Genomic DNA, 17,561 nt, shown 5'->3' on the forward strand with positions numbered 1-17,561 from the left:
ACGTGTAAAGTATCTTAAGAAATTCCTCTGGAGAGGGGATGCCTGGGGAAGTGCCAGGAGTAAGAAGCTGCCTGATGTGACTGAGATGAGCTTCTGCTATGTACAAAGCTACATGTGCAGTTCTGTAATTTGCTGGAGGACTCCACAGCACATGCAGCCCTTCACAATTGTCTTCAGAACTGTGACCGGGCCTTTTAAAGGGTCAGGGTCCTGGGCAATTGCCCACTCTGCCCTCCCCAATCTCAACTTCTACAACTTTGATCTCCATTTTTATTGGCAGATCCTGATAATTGAATTAGCAAAAACATATGTGTGTGTAAAACATGTCTGTATGAAATGAAGGTAGTATGTCCAAGTATGTGGTGTGGTCCTAATGATAGGTGGTAACTTCTCACAGAGATTCTGTAATGTATTACAGTGGCTGAGGACAAGCGGGGATTAATACATTAAATTACAGCACCCAATGAGGTTTGGGGGTTGACCTGAGAGGTGCCAAATGATTAAATACAGTCAGGTGCATAAATATTGGGACATTTACAGAATTTTCATATTTTGGCCTCTATTCACCACCACAATGGCTTTAAAATGAAACAAACAAGATGTGATTTACATGCAGACTTTCAGATTTAATTTGAGGGTAATTACATCCAAATCAGGTGAACGGTGTAGGAATTACAACGGTTTCTATATGTGCCTCCCACTTTTTAAGGGGCCAAAAGTAATGGGACAAACTAAACAATCCTAAATCTAACTTTCACTTTTTAATACTTTGTTGCAAATCCTTTGCAGGCAATTACAGCCTGAAGTCTGGAACGCATAGACATCACCAGATGCTGGGCATGCTGGTTCTAGTAGTGCTAGTTGGAGTTCCCAGGGGTGACTCCCAGGTAAGCTGGCTCTCAATTTGGATGCATTTATGTATGTGCCTTTATCATGAGGCCTTACATTTGCCAAAAATATATATGTGCCTTTATTATGAGGCTTTAATTGGCATACATTACATTTGGGGTGAGCGTTTGGGTGTAGGGCCCCCGAGGCTGCTCTGGCTGGGCCTCCTGAGGGCATCACCACTTAATACACATAGTTACTTTTCACATCACCTTTTTATGTTTCTTTATTATTCATGTAATTTTTCACATATATTTTAACCCCTTAACACTTTGTAATTACTTGCACACTTCTATACTTTACACTGCACTGTCACTCTTTTCCATTTTTCGTGTGATGCCCTGGGGGTTCCTGGGCTGGACGTTATTTTGGGGTGCTCTGCACCCCGGACGTGAACCGTTCCGTTTAGAGAAGCCTTGACGAGGCCTAGCAGCATCCCATGTATTTGCAAATGCATGCAACTAATATCTCTGAAATTCTATTACCATATAGTGTTCATATATTGTTGCTAGTATAATTCAGTGTGCTGAGGAGCAATAGGGGGTTAAACCCCCCCTCTCTTTTCAACTTGGTATGACCCCTTCCTTTCATGCACCTGCAAAAAGTACTACCAGATTGATTGAGCAGCTGCCATTTTTTTGTTTATGACTGCCAATGGAACTGGTTCCCTTGTATTTATTGATGATGTGACTGACAAAAGCAGCAGAATGAATTCTGAAGTGTTTCGGGCAATATCATATGCTCATATTCAGTCAAATGCTTCAGAACTCATTGGACGGCGCTTCACAGTGCAGATGGACAATGACCCGAAGCATACTGCAAAAGCAACCAAGTGGCTAAAAAGTGGAATGTTATGCAATGGCCAAGTCAATCCCCTGACCTGAATCCGATTGAGCATGCATTTCACTTGATGAAGACAAAACTGAAGGGAAAATACCCCAAGAACAAGCAGGAACTGAAGACATTTGCAGTAGAGGCCTGGCAGAGCATCACCAGGGATGAAACCCAGCGTCTGGTGATGTCTATGCGTTCCAGACTTCAGGCTGTAATTGCCTGCAAAGGATTTGCAACAAAGTATTAAAAAGTGAAAGTTAGATTTAGGATTGTTTAGTTTGTCCCATTACTTTTGGCCCCTTAAAAAGTGGGAGGCACATATAGAAACCGTTGTAATTCCTACACCGTTCACCTGATTTGGATGTAATTACCCTCAAATTAAATCTGAAAGTCTGCATGTAAATCACATCTTGTTTGTTTCATTTTAAAGCCATTGTGGTGGTGAATAGAGGCCAAAATATGAAAATTCTGTCAATGTCCCAATATTTATGCACCTGACTATGTGACAGATAAAGAAGGGTGATGTCATGGCCAAAATGTGCACAAATCAAGTTTTGCTGATTAACCGGCCGTTTATAGAGGCGCAAGATTGAGGTAACACAATTTTTGACTTTCACCTTTTCTTACTGCACCGTGGACCTGATTCAGCAAGGATCGCAACTGCAATGACACACACGATCGTCCGGTTGTTGCTTTCTGCGCATGCGTATGATTGCAGTGGCTGGTTCGCGCAGTGACTACGCAGACGCATCGCAGAGTGATTGACATGAAGTGCAATTTGTGGGAGGTGACGGGGGGGTCTGCAAAACGCAGGCGTGTCAGTGCGTTTGAACGCCATTGCACAGGCATGCATAAATTATCCACTGTGATGTCGTACTCATAGCGTGCGATGAGGTTAGTAATTCCTGAGTGAGGTCAGAGCCTGAGCTAATGTGAGGCTGCGATGGTAGAGATGATAACGGTCCATTCACGTGCAAAATGTAGTGAAACAAGGTGACTATTTTGTGGAATAGTTTGTAAAATAATTCTCTAGTGACAGGAAAAGCTGCGCTCTGCAGCAAGCGCTGACAACTATTTTTACTGTTCATCTCTGCCCCCATTATATTTTATTATCTAAGATTTAACTTTAAGGGCCAAAAGTAATAGGCTGCGAGTTGCGGGAACCAGCGCAATTCCAACAACTTAGCCAGTAGATTTAAAGAGGCAACACTTTAAAAGCAAAACCTACCTCAAATTATTGCCCATTTAAATCAATATGCTAAATAGCTGGAATTGTGCCAGTTCCCGCAACTCGTAGGTTATTACATATGTCTTTAAACGTTGTTGTTTTTTATAGATTTTTTGTTTACAAAATTTACCAACACATATAAGTACAAAACAGGCAATCTGGATACGCTTCTGGGAATTGTAATGTGTAAGCCAGGTATTCTTCTATAGATTGTAAGCTTGCGAGCAGGGCCTTCCTACCTATATATCTGTCTGTTATTGCCCTGTTTTGTTCTATAAATGTTTCCAATTGTAAAGCGCAACGGACTACGCTGCTCTATATAAGAAACTGTTAATAAATAAATATAGCCAAAAAATAAGCAAGTGTTTTGTTTTTGTCACTTCATGGTGATACCTAGAGGCCTAGTGGCACCATCTAGTGGTAACTTGATATCATTGCACTGATCTTCATCTTCATTTGCAGATCTAGGGATCTGATTCATCAATGATCGCATCTGCAACAGCGTACGCAGATTGGCCGATGGTGCGTAATGCGTATGTAGTGCATGTGTGCAGGTCAGCATTGTGCTAGAACTGCGATCACACACGCAGACAGAAAGCCAAGTGACGGGACGCCAGCCTTTGAGGCTGCTGCTGAGGGAGTGGTCGGAGAAACACAGGCGTACCTGTCCGCTTGAACGTCGTTACATGGGCGTGCATCAGTTATTGTACTGACTGCATGTGACAATGTTAGCAATTTCTGAGACAGGTCAGAGCTGCTGTAATTGTGCGTGAGGGTCCGATGATACCGATGCATACACAGGACTGTGAGGTATTACAGATGTGAGATAGCAGTAGTAGGTGTCTATGCTGGCTGAGCTGTGGCTGATGTTACAGATGTATACACAGGACTGTGAGGTGATACGGATGTGAGATAGCAGTAGTGGGTGTCTCTATGCTGGCTGAGCTGTGGCTGTTACAGATGTATACACAGGACTGTGAGGTATTACAGAAGTGAGATGGCTGTGCTGTGGCTGATGTTACAGATGTATACACAGGACTGTGAGGTATTACAGATGTGAGATAGCAGTAGTGGGTGTCTCTATGCTGGCTGTGCTGTGGCTGATGTTGCAGATGTATACACAGGACTGTGAGGTATTACAGATGTGAGAAAGCAGTAGTGGGTGTCTCTATGCTGGGTGAGCTGTGGCTGATGTTACTGATGTATACACAGGACTGTGAGGTATTACGGATGTGAGATAGCAGTAGTGAGTGTCTATGCTGGCTGTGCTGTGGCTGATGTTACAGATGTATACACAGGACTGTGCGATATTACAGATATGAGATAGCAGTAGTGGGTGTCTCTATGCTGGCTGTGTTGTGGCTGATGTTACAGATGTATACACAGGACTGTGAGGTATTACAGATGTGAGATAGCAGTAGTGGGTGTCTATGCTGGCTGAGCTGTGGCTGATGTTACAGATGTATACACAGGACTGTGAGGTATTACAGATGTGAGATAGCAGTAGTGGGTGTCACTATGCTGGCTGAGCTGTGGCTGATGTTACAGATGTATACACAGGACTGTGAGGTATTACAGATGTGAGATAGCAGTAGTGGGTGTCTCTATGCTGGCTGAGCTGTGGCTGATGTTACTGATGTATACACAGGACTGTGAGGTATTACAGATGTGAAATAGCAGTAGTGGGTGTCTCTATGCTGGCTGAGCTGTGGCTGATGTTACAGATGTATACACAGGACTGTGAGGTATTACAGATGTGAGATAGCGGTAGTGGGCGTCTATGCTGGCTGAGCTGTGGCTGATGTTACAGATGTATACACAGGACTGTGCGGTATTACAGATAAGAGATAGCAGTAGTAGGTGTCTCTATGCTGGTTGTGTTGTGGCTGATGTTACAGATGTATACACAGGACTGTGAGGTATTACAGATGTGAGATAGCAGTAGTGGGTGTCTATGCTGGCTGAGCTGTGGCTGATGTTACAGATGTATACACAGGACTGTGAGGTATTACAGATGTGAGATAGCAGTAGTGGGTGTCTCTATGCTGGCTGAGCTGTGGCTGATGTTACAGATGTATACACAGGACTGTGAGGTATTACAGATGTGAGATAGCAGTAGTGGGTGTCTCTATGCTGGCTGAGCTGTGGCTGATGTTACAGATGTATATACAGGACTGTGAGGAATCACAGATGTGAGATAGCAGTAGTGGGTATCACTATGATGGCTGAGCTGTGGCTGATGTTACAGATGTATACACAGGACTGTGAGGTATTACGGATGTGAGAAAGCAGCAGTGGGCGTCTCTATGCTGGCTGAGCTGTTGCTGATGTTACAGATGTATACACAGGACTGTGAGGTATTACAGATGTGAGATAGCAGTAGTGGGTGTCTCTATGCTGGCTGTGCTGTGGCTGATGTTACTGATGTATACACAGGACTGTGAGATATTACAGATGTGAGATAGCAGTAGTGGGCGTCTCTATGCTGGCTGTGCTGTGACTGATGTTACAGATGTATACACAGGACTGTGAGGTGTTACAGATGTGAGATAGCAGTAGTGGGCATCTCTATGCTGGCTGTGGCTGATGTTACAGATGTATACACAGGACTGTGAGGTGTTACGAATGTGAGATAGCAGTAAAGGGCGTCTCTATGCTGGCTGTGCTGTGGCTGATTTTGCAGATGTATACACAGGACTGTGAGGTATTACAGATGTGAGAAAGCAGTAGTGGGTGTCTCTATGCTGGGTGAGCTGTGGCTGATGTTACTGATGTATAAACAGGACTGTGAGGTATTACGGATGTGAGATAGCAGTAGTGGGCGTCTCTATGCTGGTTGTGCTGTGGCTGATGTTACAGATGTATACACAGGACTGTGAGATGCTACGGATGTGAGAAAGCAGTAGTAGGTGTCTCTATGCTGGCTGTGCTGTGGCTGATGTTGCAGATGTATACAGAGGACTGTGAGGTATTACAGATGAGAGATAGCAGTAGTGGCGTCTCTATGCTGGCTGAGCTGTGGCTGATGTTACAGATGTATACACAGGACTGTGAGGTATTACAGATGTGAGATAGCAGTAGTGGGCGTCTATGCTGGCTGAGCTGTGGCTGATGTTACAGATGTATACACAGGACTGTGAGGTATTACAGATGTGAGAAAGCAGTACTGGGTGTCTATGCAGGTTGAGCTGTGGCTGATGTTACAGATGTATACACAGGACTGTGAGGTATTATAGATGAGATAGCAGTAGTGGGTGTCTCTATGCTGTCTGTGTTGTGGCTGATGTTACATATGTACACATAGGACTGTGAGGTATTACAGATGTGAGATAGCAGTAGTGGGTGTCTCTATGCTGGCTGAGCTGTGGCTGATGTTACAGATGTATACACAGGACTGTGAGGTATTACAGATGTGAGATAGCAGTAGTGGGTGTCTCTATGCTGGCTGAGCTGTGGCTGATGTTACAGATGTATATACAGGACTGTGAGGTATCACAGATGTGAGATAGCAGTAGTGGGTGTCTCTATGATGGCTGAGCTGTGGCTGATGTTACAGATGTATACACAGGACTGTGAGGTATTACGGATGTGAGAAAGCAGCAGTGGGCGTCTCTATGCTGGCTGAGCTATGGCTGATGTTACAGATGTATACACAGGACTGTGAGGTATTACAGATGTGAGAAAGCAGTAGTGGGTGTCTCTATGCTGGCAGAGCTGTAGCTGATGTTACAGATGTATACACAGGACTGTGAGGTGTTACAGATGTGAAATAGCAGTAGTGGGTGTCTCTATGCTGACTGAGCTGTAGCTGATGTTACAGATGTATACACAGGACTGTGAGTTTTTACAGATGTGAGATAGCAGTAGTGAGTGTCTATGCTGGCTGTGTTGTGGCTGATGTTACTGATGTATACACAGGACTGTGAGGTATTACAGATGTGAGATAGCAGTAGTGGGTGTCTCTATGCTGGCTGAGCTGTGGCTGATGTTACAGATGTATACACAGGACTGTGAGGTATTACAGATGTGAGATAGCAGTAGTGGGTGTCTATGCTGGCTGAGCTGTGGCTGATGTTACAGATGTATACACAGGACTGTGAGGTATTACAGATGTGAGATAGCAGTAGTGGGTGTCTCTATGCTGGCTGAGCTGTGGCTGATGTTACAGATGTATACACAGGACTGTGAGGTATTACAGATGTGAGATAGCAGTAGTGGGTGTCTCTATGCTGGCTGAGCTGTGGCTGATGTTACAGATGTATACACAGGACTGTGAGGTATCACGGATGTGAGATAGCAGTAGTGGGTGTCTATGCTGGCTGAGCTGTGGCTGATGTTACAGATGTATACACAGGACTGTGAGGTATTATGGATGTGAGTAAGCAGCAGTGGGCATCTCTATGCTGGCTGAACTGTGGCTGTTGTTACAGATGTATACACAGGACTGTGAGGTATTACAGATGTGAGAAAGCAGTAGTGGGCGTCTATGCTGGCTGAGCTGTGGCTGAGGTTACAGATGTATACACAGGACTGTGAGGTATTACAGATGTGAGATAGCAGTAGTGGGCATCTCTATGCTGGCTGTGCTGTGGCTGATGTTACAGATGTATACACAGGACTGTGAGGTATTACAGATGTGAGATAGCAGTAGTGGGTGCCTCTATGTTGGCTGTGCTGTGACTGATGTTACAGATGTATACACAGGACTGTGCGGTATTACAGATATGAGATAGCAGTAGTGGGTGTCGCTATGCTGGCTGTGTTGTGGCTGATGTTACAGATGTATACATAGGACTGTGAGGTATTACAGATGTGAGATAGCAGTAGTGGGTGTCTATGCTGGCTGAGCTGTGGCTGATGTTACAGATGTATACACAGGACTGTGAGGTATTACAGATGTGAGATAGCAGTAGTGGGTGTCTCTATGCTGGCTGAGCTGTGGCTGATGTTACAGATGTATACACAGGACTGTGAGGTATTACAGATGTGAGATAGCAGTAGTGGGTGTCTCTATGCTGGCTGAGCTGTGGCTGATGTTACAGAAGTATACACAGGACTGTGAGGTATCACGGATGTGAGATAGCAGTAGTGGGTGTCTATGCTGGCTGAGCTGTGGCTGATGTTTCAGATGTATACACAGGACTGTGAGGTATTATGGATGTGAGAAAGCAGCAGTGGGCATCTCTATGCTGGCTGAACTGTGGCTGATGTTACAGATGTATCCACAGGACTGTGAGGTATTACAGATGTGAGAAAGCAGTAGTGGGCGTCTATGCTGGCTGAGCTGTGGCTGATGTTACAGATGTATACACAGGACTGTGAGGTATTACAGATGTGAGATAGCAGTAGTGGGCGTCTCTATGCTGGCTGTGCTGTGGCTGATGTTACAGATGTATACACAGGACTGTGAGGTATTACAGATGTGAGATAGCAGTAGTGGGTGCCTCTATGTTGGCTGAGCTGTGGCTGATGTTACTGATATATACACAGGACTGTGAGGTATTACAGATGTGAGATAGCAGTAGTGGGTGCCTCTAAGTTGGCTGAGCTGTGGCTGATGTTACTGATATATACACAGGACTGTGAGGTATTACAGATGTGAAATAGCAGTAGTGGGTGTCTCTATGCTGACTGAGCTGTGGCTGATGTTACAGATGTATACACAGGACTGTGAGTTTTTAGGGATGTGAGATAGCAGTAGTGAGTGTCTATGCTGGCTGTGCTGTGGCTGATGTTACAGATGTATACACAGGACTGTGCGGTATTACAGATATGAGATAGCAGTAGTGGGTGTCGCTATGCTGGCTGTGTTGTGGCTGATGTTACAGATGTATACACAGGACTGTGAGGTATTACAGATGTGAGATAGCAGTAGTGGGTGTCTATGCTGGCTGAGCTGTGGCTGATGTTACAGATGTATACACAGGACTGTGAGGTATTACAGATGTGAGATAGCAGTAGTGGGTGTCTCTTTGCTGGCTGAGCTGTGGCTGATGTTACAGATGTATACACAGGACTGTGAGGTATTACAGATGTGAGATAGCAGTAGTGGGTGTCTCTATGCTGGCTGAGCTGTGGCTGATGTTACAGAAGTATACACAGGACTGTGAGGTATCACGGATGTGAGATAGCAGTAGTGGGTGTCTATGCTGGCTGAGCTGTGGCTGATGTTACAGATGTATACACAGGACTGTGAGGTATTATGGATGTGAGAAAGCAGCAGTGGGCATCTCTATGCTGGCTGAACTGTGGCTGATGTTACAGATGTATACACAGGACTGTGAGGTATTACAGATGTGAGAAAGCAGTAGTGGGCGTCTATGCTGGCTGAGCTGTGGCTGATGTTACAGATGTATACACAGGACTGTGAGGTATTACAGATGTGAGATAGCAGTAGTGGGCGTCTCTATGCTGGCTGTGCTGTGGCTGATGTTACAGATGTATACACAGGACTGTGAGGTATTACAGATGTGAGATAGCAGTAGTGGGTGCCTCTATGTTGGCTGAGCTGCGGCTGATGTTACTGATGTATACACAGGACTGTGAGGTATTACAGATGTGAGATAGCAGTAGTGGGTGTCTCTATCCTGGCTGTGCTGTGGCTGATGTTTCTAATGTATACACAGGACTGTGAGGTATTACAGATGTGAGATAGCAGTAGTGGGTGTCTCTATGCTGGCTGAGCTGTGGCTGATGTTACAGATGTATACACAGGACTGTGAGGTATTACAGATGTGAGAAAGCAGTAGTGGGCGTCTATGCTGGCTGAGCTGTGGCTGAGGTTACAGATGCATACACAGGACTGTGAGGTATTACAGATGTGAGATAGCAGTAGCGGACATCTCTGCTGGCTGTGCTGTGGCTGATGTTACAGATGTATACACAGGACTGTGAGGTATTACAGATGTGAGATAGAAGTAGTGGGTGCCTCTATGTTGGCTGAGCTGTGGCTGATGTTACTGATATATACACAGGACTGTGAGGTATTACAGATGTGAGATAGCAATAGTGGGTGTCCCTATGCTGGCTGAGCTGTGGCTGATGTTACAGATGTATACACAGGACCGTGAGGTATTACAGATGTGAGATAGCAGTAGTGGGTGTCTCTATGCTGGCTGAGCTGTGGCTGATGTTACAGATGTATACACAGGACTGTGAGGTATTACGGATGTGAGATAGCAGTAGTGGGTGTCTCTATGCTGGCTGTGCTGTGGCTGATGTTACAGATGTATACACTGGACTGTGAGGTACTACAGATGTGAGATAGCAGTAGTGGGTGTCTCTATGCTGGCTGAGCGGTTGCAGTCATTAAACACACATGTTTGGATTGCGCTATAATGTGAATATATGTAATTGTGATCAAAAATTAAATGGAATCACTTGACTGAATAATAGCAGCATCAAGACTTCTCTCAAATAAATATATTATTAAAACAACATAAGGCACATAACATACATAAAAATAGAAATGAAATGTATTAAAAATTATATATGTATAATTACTATGAGTATAAATTGTGATTCATATTATTGACACTTGAAATTAAATTAGTTCCTAATGGAGTATAAAGGCATCCGAGGAACTTATATGTAGGTATATCGGTAAACTTGAATCGTCAGGTAGTATTGGTGACTCTCTGTTCTGCTATCCACAAATGGTAATAAGTATTAGTACTCTTACCCATCCATAAATGTTAAATGTCTCAAAAAGGAACGTCCTTTAGCGGTGGCTAAAATGGCTGTTTAGCCTGCAGTTAGCACACCGCATAGAAGTCCCGGACTGGCAGGTAAGTAATTGTAGTGCACTGCTGAAAAAATGAGTTACCTCTGTCTAATGGCAATATCACGTCCGGTAATAGAGGAAGACCATGGCTTGCATCTATGGGGTAGCTGCTCCTCTCGCTGGCTGCGTCTCTCTGTATTTGTTTATCCTGATAGTGATAATCTAATTCGTGGGGTATATCACGAGCATAGGGTAGTGGTTCAGTAGAAAATCCTGAAAGATCACAATTTGTAGTTTGACTAAAGAGTTAACAGATTGTGATCTCTCAGGTGAGACTCCACCATCGATAGATCCCTCAGTGTCTCATTTGTCCAAATAGACGGTCCTGCCAGTACCAGGGGAAATTTCCTTGAAAGAGAGGACGCCCTAAAGTCCATTTACACAGTAGCGGGTGTGATTCTTCGCCCTGTGCTAGTGGGCTGCTGGGTCAATATGGTGATTGAAGCCTGGGCTAAACAACTATCTAAAGGATTACGGACAGGACTCCCAGCTGAGGATCTTATTCCTTTAGCGGAATAGATTGGGGAGTCAGCTGCTTATTTGGCGAGGCTTCAAAAGAGGTATGTAATCTCCCTTCTAGGTCTTCCGCTCTAGCAATATCAGCCTGCAGAGCTCTTTGGATGCGACAATGGCAGGCTGATGCAGAATCAAAGAGGGCGTGGAAGCACTTAGGCCCTCATTCAGAGCCGCTCGCTAGCGGCAGTACGCTCGTTCCGAGCGATGTTTGCACATCTGCGCATGTGTACGGTTTTTAGTACGCATGCGCGAACCAGTCAGTGCGGACGAAAATCGTTTCTACGCTATATAGCGAGTGCCTGCTTTTTTGAGTGACAGAATGAGGCGTATGTGGGTGGTAACAGGGGAAGGTGCTTGAAAACGGGGGAGTGGAATTCGAACGCAGGCGTGCTTAAAGGTCAAAACGGGCGTTTTAAGGGAGTGCATAATTAATACAGCAGCGTCATTGACCACGTCACTTGGTTTTTTTTAACTCAGAACTGCTCGCAAAATAGCGGTTGAAAAAACCAACCACAAGAATAGCGAGCAGTTCATACGCTGTACGATGTACTCGATTAATCTAATAAATAGCGGACATGACGTATGGTGCGAGCGGCCAGGGGGCGTTTTTATCAAATAAACGAGCGTATGTTTTGCTCGCTCATTCAGACTTAGAGGTGTGAACAGACTGCAATTTGCGAACGGATCATTTGAATAGCCACCCCTTGTTTTTGAACGAACGACCGCAAATAGCGAACGGCTCTGAATCAGGCCCTTAATTCACTGGTGACATCCTGTGCAGACCCGAACTGGACAAGTGGATCTCCCAGGCTACGGGGGGGTAAATCTACTTATCTGCCCTCAGCTGCTCTGGCTACCCGTAAGCTTTATTCAGGACCATCCTTTCGTGCCCCAGGAAGATTTAGAGGCCATTCCAGCGGAGGACTTACCACTTCTCGTGGTTCCAGAGGTAGCGGTAGAGCCGCAGCAACCTCTACACACCAGGACAATAAGCCCTCCTCTAAACCCAGTGCATGACAGGTTTCCCTCTCACCTGGGGGACCCCATGGTGGGAGGTCGTCTTTCGAAATTTCAGGGCAGTATGGGCACAATCTTGTCCGGATGCCTGGGTTCGGGACCTCATCACCCAGGGGTACAAGCTCGAATTTCCAGATCCAACCACCTCCTCGGTTTTTCACCACATTTTTGCCAGTTTCCAAACGACAGACGGGTCATGATACAAGTAGCTGTAGACAAACTTATGAATGCTCGAGTGTTGGTACAGTTCCCCACACATCAATTAAACCAAGGATTCTACTCCAGATTGTTTGTGGTTTCGAAGCCGGAGGGATCGGTCAAACCTATTCTGAACCTGAAGGATCTCAATCCCTATCTGAGAGTATTCAAGTTCAACATGGAGTCCCTTCAATCTGTCATTGTGGGGCTCGAGGAAAATTAGTTTCTGATATCTTTGGACATAAAAGATGCCTACCTACACATTCCCATCTGGCCGCTTCACCAAACGCTCCTATGATTCGCAATTCGGGACTCACATTTTCAATTTCAGGCCTTACCATTCGGCCTACTGTATCTTTGAATCCCTTAGTGTTAGGGACTGCTAGTGACAGAGAAGCCTTGACGAGGCCTAGCAGCCTCCCATGTGTTTGCAAATGCATGCAACTAATATCTCTGAATATCTATTACCATGTAGTCTTCATATATTGTTGCAAGTATAATTCAGTGTGCTGAGGAACAATAGGCTAACCCCCCCCTTTTCTACTTGGTATGACCCATCCCTTTCATGCACCTGAAAAGTACTGCCAGATTGATTGAGCAGCTGCCATTTTTTGTTTTGGAATCATTTGTGCGGCCTAGCGGTTGCTGCGGGAGCCGGCGTACAGAAAGCGGGCGATATTGCCAATATCTCCTGCTGGTACATTTAAGGTATACTCAATTCTTCCATTAAATATGCGGAAAAAGCAGTTTCCGCATATATTAATGGCAGAATTCATTCGGAAATTTGCCCTTTAGTATTATTGAGTACAAATGTTATATAATTAGTTATTAATTATGATGTTATTCAGTTATTATATTAGCTGTATTTGCTTAGGAGTATAATATTAATATAGGCAATAAAACTCCCACGGTTTATACATTACAGCTCCTCTGTATGAAGTTCCCCATTGCCAGAGCCGGATTTAGACCTCATGAGGCCCTAGACAAGATACTGGTTTGGGGCCCCCTTCACCAATAGATATCACTATATACATATCCCTTTCATAAACGGGTGTATACACAATTGGCTACATGTACATATTTATCAAAGGATGATATATAATATAAATATATATATATTGTATACAGGTCAAGTCTCCCATATCCAAAATACCAGGGGTATATTTTGGATATCGGAATAATCCCACATTTTGGAATATTTGTATACCATATTGAAATGTCTTAGGAATAGGGCCCAAATCTAAACACAGAATGCATTTATGATTCATATACACCTTATACACAGCCTGAAAGTAATTTTATACAATCTGTTCAATAATTTTGTGGCTCAAAGTTTGTGTACATACATGAAATTAATTTATGTTTCATATACACATTATAAACAAAGCCTATAGGTCATTTTATACTTTATTTTTAATAATTTTGTGCCTTAAACAAAGTTTGTGTACATTGAACCATCAAAAAGCAAAGGTTTCACTATCTCAGTCATGCTAAAAATATTCCGTATTTCAGAATATTTGGATATGGGAGACTCAACCTGTGTGTGTATATATATATACATAATTTATTTATTATTATTTATTAACAGTTTCTTATATAGCGCAGCATATTCCGTTGCGCTTTACAATTGTAAACATTAATAGAACAAAACTGGGTAATAACAGAATAACAGACAGATATATAGGTAGGAAGGCCCTGCTCACAAGCTTACAACTTATAGGGAAATAGGCATTGATACACAAGGATAGGTGCTATATATATTGCATTTGGTCCAGCCAGAATGCAGAGTTTCTTGGTTGGCTGCATGATCCAGTCACACCGGAATGTCGGCCAAATGTCAGGAGGATGTGAGAGAAAGACGATGTGTGAGATTGTGTGTGGACTGTGAGAGGGGATGTAATTACATATGGAAGCTATGAAGGTTATGTGGGAGGTTCTGGAATCTGATAAGCTTGCCTGAAGAGGTGAGTTTTCAGACATCGCTTGAAGGATTGGAGACTAGAGGAAAGTCGTATTGTGCGTGGTAAGGCATTCCATAGAGCGGGTGCAGCCAGAAGAAAGTCCTGTAACCGTGAATGGGAGCAAGTAATGCGTGGGGATGAGAGACACAGATCTTGTGCTGAGCGGAGAGATTGGACAGGGAGATATTTTGAGATGAGTGAAGAGATGTATGTTGGTGTGGTCTGGTTAATAGCCTTATGTGTAAGTAAGAGTATTTTGTATTGAATACGGTAAAAAAAACGGCAACCAATGGAGGGACTGACAGAGCGGGGCAGCAGATGATGAACGTTTGGCAAGGAAGATCAGCCTCGCAGCTGCATTCATAATGGATTGTAATGGTGATAGCCTGTTTTTGGGAAGACCAGTAAGGAGACTATTGCAATAGTCAATATGGGAAATAATAAGTGCATGGATTAGAGTTTTTGCAGTGTCTTGTGAGAGATATGGTCGAATTTTGGATATGTTTTTTAGATGTATGTAACATGATTTTGAGACAGATTGAATGTGGGGAACAAAGGACAGTTCAGAGTCAAGGATGACATCAAGGCAGCGAGCTTGTGGGGCACGGTGGATTGTCGAGTTATCAACAGTGAGAGAGAGATCAGGTTGGTAACTGTTATTGGCTGGTGGAAATATAATTCTGTTTTAGAAATATTAAGTTTCAGGTGGCGAGATGACATCCAAGATGAAATTGCTGAAAGACATTCAGTGACATATATATATCCAAGAGCCGTGGCGGGCCCCTTTAATAGGGGGCGTGGCCTAATCGCAGGAGGCGTGGCCTTGCCCCCTTGCCGAGAAAAAAAAAAAAGATTTGCAGCGCCGCGCGCTGGGGAGGGGGGCACTCTGAGCCCCCTCAGCCTGGCGCAAAGCCAGGGGGGGCACGATCAGTGTGATCGCTCCCCCGCACAGGCATAGGAGACTGCTGTGGCTGCTGCTTATAGAGTGCCATTTTTCAGCAGGAACTCCGTTCCTGAACCTCTCATTAACTATGCCATAATGACCTGGGCCAAAATGTGTTTTTCCTAATACAAAGTCCCCTTGAGTGCACTCTTTTCTAAATACTACAGTATATATATGTATATATAATAAATGGGATGGGTACGGGATGCCGGCACTCGGAATCCCGTCAACCAAAATCTTGACAGGGTTAGGATACTGATACCTGTTAGTAGGTATCCTAACCCTCCCTCCCCGATGCCTAAACCTAACCTCCCACCCTAGTGCCTACAAATAACCTCCCCCTCCCCGATGCCTAAACCTAACCTCCTACCTTAGTGCCTACAAATAACCTCCCCCTTCCCGCACCCTAAACCCTACCTCCCACCCAAGTGCCTACAAATAACCTCCCCCTTCCCGCACCCTAGTGCCTACAAATAACCTCCCCCTTCCCGCACCCTAAACCTAACCTCCCACCCTAGTGCCTACAAATAACCTCCCCCTTCCCGCACCCTAAACCCTACCTCCCACCCAAGTGCCTACAAATAACCTCCCCCTTCCCGCACCCTAAACCTAACCTCCCACCCTAGTGCCTAAAAATAACTTCCCCCTTCAAGCACCCTAACCTTCCCCTCCTAGTGTCTAACCCTCACCCTCCCCACAAAACTGCTACTTACCCACGAGAAGCCGGCGGTTGGGATGTCGGAGCCGAGAAGGGACGTCATCCCTTGCACAGGGATACTGAACGTATCCCCAGGCATGCCAAGAGCGACAGCGGGCGCGTGTGGTGGGGGGTATGGCCTAATCACGGGAGGTGTGGCCACACCCCCTTAGGGAAAAAAATAAATGCACTGGGGAGGGGGGCGCTGTAAGCCCCCTGAGCCTGGCACATAGCCAGTGGGGGGCGTGATCAGTGTGATCGCTCCCCCCACAGGCATAGGAGACTGCTGCTGCTGTAAGGAAAGAGGGAGGGGGGGCGGCTCCAGACCCCTCCTGAAAGCTTGGGTAATTTGTACCCGCCCCCCTCTTGGCGCACCTGCATATCCCTAATATACATATATATATTATATAAAATTATTTTTCTATAGCTCCGCCTGCAGTTCCTGAACCTATTTTTCCTGATGAATAGACCTAACGGTCTTGAAACGCCGACCACCTCAATGTAATTTGTTACAATATATATCAGTACTTATTGCTTATGAGAAGGGCCGCCTGCTTTTTTCTGGAGGGGCTATCCAGCTCCATAAGGGAATTAATTTCTATTCCACATCGAGGAAGGCACCCTCGCACCTCCTTATTGTCACATATAGGGCTCTATTTATTAACATTATTTTTACTAAAAAGTGAAAAAGGCTGTTTTGTGTTGTCACACCCATTTCACATTATTTTAGTATCACCTAAAGTTACTAAAGGGCAATTGGAGTACAAATCGGAAAATTCTCCCCCAAGCTCTAATTATCAAATATTATTAGTAAGCAGATCACATTTCCCATAATTGTAATGGGAATTGTGATTTGGCCAAAGTTACTAAAAATAAAATGTGAAAAAATACCGGGGAAAGCCCTGTGACAACCGGGTCTCCCCCGGTTACTGGCCTCCTGCTCTGCTCTAACGGGTGGAGCAGAGCCCGGAGCCGGCCCCTCTGTGGTCTAAACAGACCACACGCTGATACACTGTAAAAAAAAATTAGTAATAAAAAAAAACTTACCAAGTCCAGGGACCGGAGATTGGGGCTCTGGGTGATGTCCTCCCTCTGGTCAGCTGGTCTCCCAGCCTGCGCTGGGGCCCGGTCATCACCTGACCGGGTCCCAGTGCAGGATGGGTTGTCAGCTGACCGGAGCCACGGAGAACATCACCGGACCGCCGATCACTGCAGGTATGTGTAATTAAGGGAGGGGGGGTCGTGGGTGTCTGCTATCGCGGGGCTTAGCGACGACCGGTCGGTGCATGCGCGGGGCACTTGTCACGGTATTTTTTGCGAATATACCGTGATATGGCTGCGGAGAGGATTCAAAGGGACAGAGGGCCTGATTCAGAGCCGGACGCTATTTGCGCTCGCTCGTTCAGAAAAAGAGGCTGGCTATTTAAATTGAGCGCTCGCTCTTTGCGGTCTGTTGACGCCTCTATGTCTGAGCGAGCGAACGAAACATACGCTCG

Source organism: Taudactylus pleione, unplaced genomic scaffold, assembly GCF_031769625.1.
Source record: "Taudactylus pleione unplaced genomic scaffold, aTauple2 ptg001106l, whole genome shotgun sequence".
NCBI classification, from domain to species: Eukaryota; Metazoa; Chordata; class Amphibia; order Anura; family Myobatrachidae; genus Taudactylus; species Taudactylus pleione.